The sequence below is a fragment of the Haplochromis burtoni genome, unplaced genomic scaffold (assembly GCF_018398535.1).
Source record: "Haplochromis burtoni strain Fernald_Lab_line unplaced genomic scaffold, NCSU_Asbu1 Contig_1894, whole genome shotgun sequence".
In the NCBI taxonomy this organism is placed as follows: Eukaryota; Metazoa; Chordata; class Actinopteri; order Cichliformes; family Cichlidae; genus Haplochromis; species Haplochromis burtoni.
In genome coordinates, this window is record NW_024584255.1 from 5,001 (window position 1) to 10,084 (window position 5,084).

At 37.6% G+C, this 5,084-nt stretch overlaps 1 long non-coding RNA gene across 1 annotated transcript; it reads left to right on the plus strand.

The window, feature by feature from the left end:
- Positions 1-1,516: 1,516 nt before the first annotated feature.
- On the plus strand, positions 1,517-3,148 carry LOC121813547. Its single transcript, XR_006053761.1, has 2 exons — positions 1,517-2,676; positions 2,825-3,148. It is a non-coding gene; the product is annotated as an uncharacterized LOC121813547 (long non-coding RNA).
- Positions 3,149-5,084: the final 1,936 nt, after the last annotated feature.

Genomic DNA, 5,084 nt, shown 5'->3' on the forward strand with positions numbered 1-5,084 from the left:
TTCTTTACAAATCCTACCATGTGGATTCATGGATTTTTTTTTCACATTCTGTCTCTCACAGTTGAAGTGTACCTCTGGTGCAAATTACTGACCTCTGTCATCATTTTAAGTGGGGGAACTTGCACAATCGGTGGCTGACTAAATACTTTTTTGCCCCACTGTATTGTATATGATGTGAGTATATTTGATATGTCTATTATGTGATATAAGATATATATAATGGTGTATATATAATATATGTATATATACCACACAACACGACACATGTATATATGTGGTGTGTGTGTGTAATTATATATATAATATATATATATATTATATATATCATATATATATATATAAAACAACACCCAGCACATATGTATGTATACATATGTATACATACATACGTATACATACGTATACATACGTATGTATACATGTGTATGTATACATGTGTATGTATACATGCGTATATATATATACATGCGTATATATATATACATTCGTATATATATATACATGCGTATATATATATATACATGCGTGTGTATATATACGTGTGTATATATACGTATATACATATGTATATATACGTATATATATACGTGTGTATATATACATATATACATATGTATATATACGTGTATATATGTGTATGTATATATATATACATATATGTGTATATATATGTGTATGTATATATGTGTATGTATATATGTGTGTATATATGTGTATGTATATATGTGTGTATATATGTGTATGTATATATATGTGTGTATATGTGTATATGTATATGTGTGTATATATATGTATGTGTGTATATATATGTGTGTATATATATGTGTATATGTGTATGTATATGTGTATATTGTGTATATATATATGTGTATTTGTATATATGTTCTTCCTCTAAACCCCCCCCCCCCCCCAATTTTTTTGCACATGTCGAGGAGCGTGTCAGGCTACATTTCACTGTGTGTCATACTTGTATAACTATGCATGTGACAAATAAAGAACCTTGAAATCAAATCTGACAGTGTTAATTTGGACATGCTGGATTTGCTGTGCACCAGTTTGAGCCTGTGTCACTTTTGTCTCTTAAGCGGCTAGTTGATCAAATGAATAACACCAATACTGTGCTTGTTTTGATGTAATTGGACCTAATATCCTATTTCTTATGAACCTTTCCTTGCTGTCTGTACTATGCAATGGCTGCTTTTAAGCCATTGCATAGTACTTAAAAGGCGTTGGTTAGAGTTCTTAATGATATTCTTGTAATTATTGATACTGGATGATCTATGGTCCTAGTTTTACTAGACCTCTCTTTGGCTTTTGATATGGTGGACCATAACATCTTATTATTTAGACTTGAGCACAGTGTGGGCATCAGAGGCACTGCCCTCGACTGGTTTAAATCATATCTCGCTGGCAGATCCTTTTCTCTTAACTTGGGCACCTTCTCCTCTTCCTCTGCACCGGTCTGTTGCGGAGTAACTCAAGGATCAGTTTTAGACCCTATTCTCTTCTCATTGTATTTGCTCCCTCTAGGCGCAATATTTGAAAAATACAATATCACCTTCCACTGTTATGCCGATGACATACAGATCTATTTTGAACTTACTGACGACCTTGCTGTGTCCCTTCACTACTTTCAAGAATGCATGCGTGAGGTCAAAGAATGGTTCATGAGTAATTCTCTCGTTTTAAACAATAAGAAGACTGAGATTGTGGTGTTCAACTGCCCTGGGTTCCTTTGCTAGCTCTTCCTGTGACTATGTCAGTAACTTGGCTGTACTGCTGCAAGTGTCTGCTGTAGTGAGATCTAGCTTCCACCAACTGCGCCTTATCTCTAAGGCTAGGCATTATGTTCCGCATGAGGACCTGGAGAAGCTTATTCACACTTTTGTGACCTCCAGGTTGGATTATTGAAACTCCTTGTACTACGGTCTTCCCCCTTCTCTTCTTCTGCAAACAGTCCAAAATGCGGCAGCTCGCCTCTTGACTGGTACCAGGAAATTTTGCCCTATTACTCCTGTTTTAGCTAACTTGCACTGGCTGCCCATAAAGTACGATATTCAATTTAAAATATTATTGAACTTCTCAACCAACATACTCCAACTAGAACACTCATATGTGCCACTCTACTACTTCTGATGCAACCTAGATCTCGGCTGAAGTCCCGGGGTGACCGTGCGTTTGCTCTGGCTGCCCCGGTACTGTGGAATAATCTTCCTCTTGATATCCGCACATCTGATTCTATTGCAGCGTTTAAATCACGACTAAAAACCCACTTATTCAGTCTTGGCTTTCCCTCTAGTTAACATTTCTTTTATGATTTTATATTATGCACTTTTATGCTCATTTAATTCCTTGTTTGTTCTGTATCTGTTGCTTTCCTGTGTGTCAGTGACAGCTATGTGCTTGCATACCTAGTACTTGCTTTGGTCCTATTTCTATTATCTTCCTTCTATTCTCTATGTTACTTGTTAAGCACCTTGGCATACCCTTGGTTTTTAACTGTGCTTTATAAATAAAGTTTGTTATATTGTTATTATTGATGATCACTTTGAATGTTCATGTGTATGAGCCATGTAATGTCCGTGTGTGCATGCTGACTGTGCTGCTCTGACCCCCCTCCTCCTTTCAGGGTGGAGCCTGCTGGAGTCCGATGGTTGAGACCAGGTCTGAGGAAGTGTAAGTGTGTTTTTAATGGGATTCATGAAAACAAAGCAGCACACATTCAACCATCTTCATCATGTCAGGAGTCATCATCAAAGTGTCAATCAATGAACAGATGATGGATCAATAACTGCAGCTGGATTGTGTTTGTTCTCTCCATCAGATTCCTGTCAACTCACAATCGACACAAACACAGTGAACACAAACCTCCAACTGTCTGACAACAACAGGAAGGTGACACATGTGGAGGAGGTTCAGTCATATCCTGATCATCCAGACAGATTTGATGTTTATCAGCTGCTGTGTAGAAATGGTCTGACTGGTCGCTGTTACTGGGAGGTCGAGTGGAGAGGAAGAGTTTATATATCAGTGAGTTACAGAAGCATCAGAAGGAAAGGAGGCAGTGACTGTGTGTTTGGATACAATGATCAGTCCTGGAGTCTGAGCTGCTCTGATGATGGTCCTCATTCTGTCTGGCACAATAACAGAGTAACACCCATCTCCTCCTCCTCCTCCTCCTCCTCCTCTGTCTCTAACAGAGCAGCAGTGTATGTGGACTGTCCTGCTGGCACTCTGTCCTTCTACAGAGTCTCCTCTGACACTCTGATCCACCTCCACACCTTCAACACCACATTCACTCAAACTCTTTATCCTGGGTTTATTCTGGTCTCCTGGTTCCTCAGTGTCCCTGTGCTGAGTGGAGTGTAAAGAGTGTCTCCTGTTACAGAAACACTCTGACTGTTGAACAGATAGTTCAGTCTGTACATGTCTGTCTCTTTCACTCACAAACACGTTTTCAGATTCATGGATTCAATATGTTGATGTTTGAAACTCTTCTAAATGACTCCTTGTAAACTTCTTCCTCTTCAGTCCTTTAAAGATGGAAGCTCCCATTATTCCAGGATCCACATGTTGTTTTCTGTCTTTTTCTAATCAAAGCTTCACCGTGAATCTCGGTATGTTGTGTTTCTCTGAAGCTCAGTTCACAACCAGCTCCTCTGCATTTTCAACAAGTCTGAGCTCATTAAAATGAATCCAAATATTTGATTTCTCTTTCTTAATGCTTTCAAACTCTCCACATGCTTTTACTATTTCACTTATTGTTGGAAGCTCATCATTTGAAAATGAAAGCACCTTTATATGTTTCACATTTACTGAGTGAAATCTTCAGTTGGGGGTGGACATGCTCCTGTACAAACCTCTGAGGATAACCAAGGTGCAGTCAAAGAGTCCAGTCTTTCCTCAGAGATGTGAACATGTGGTTTCATCAGGTCTGCTGTCAGCTAGCAGGCTCACATCAGAATCACTGGTAACACTTTATAATAAGTGCACACTGTTAAGCATTAGTTAATCATCTGTTAGGCATTAGTTAATGGTTACTTATCTCTACAGCATCTACAAAGTATTTTTCATCATCAGTTAATAGTTTACAAGCACTGCTTTGTGAATGGTGCATGGTGAATAAGCTAACACACAATAAGCTAACACTTTTTATTAATCATGTTCTTAAAGTCATTGATTAATCATTTATAAACACTACTCTGCATCAGTTACAAACCAGTCATTTCAGGATGTTCAGTGGTATACAAAATCATTGGTAAAAGGTAAGTAGATGGTTCACATACCCTATATAATACTATAAACTCTACATGTACTACGCATACCAGTTTCACACTAGATTTTTCATAAACACTGGATATCAGGGTTACATCATTCAGTTGCTATATCTTAACAGATGTCTTATAATACATTTATAACTGTCACTTAAAGGCTGCCAAAGCTGTAACTCACTATTGACCAACTTCTTTTGCGGTAGATTATCCATAAATACCTTAAGAAACGTATTTATTTATTTGGACTAAATGAAGAAATGGATAGGCTCAATACAGCAGGAACTTACCCCACCAGTAAGGAATATACTTTTTTTTTCTCACATGTCCATCACTCCTACTCTCGTCTGGATTATTTTTTGGTCAGCAGCTCACTGCTGAGTGACATTTCAGACACTGAGATTTACCCTATGTTAGGTTTTGTATTGTTGATTGTCATTTATGCTTAGAAATATCTACTTATATATGCTTAGAGTTTTATAATTAGTTTTAGATTGGTAGAGGTTCTTAGCACAATAACAACAACAACAACGAAAAGGCGCTCTCTCACCCAGGAAACACACAGTCGCAGAGAGAGAATCAGAATCAGAATCAGAAAGGGTTTTATTGCCAAATGTTGAGCAGGTTTACAACATTAGGAAATTGCTGCGGTGCTTCAGTGCAAACATACTGTCATAAATTACGCTTAAATAGACATGAAAAATAAAAATAAGAATAAGAATTAAAAGTGCTACGTAGAAAGATATATACATGAGTGCAGGTGGTGATCAGTGCCAAACATGGAATGATGCAGTGAACACAGCGTAGGGTCAT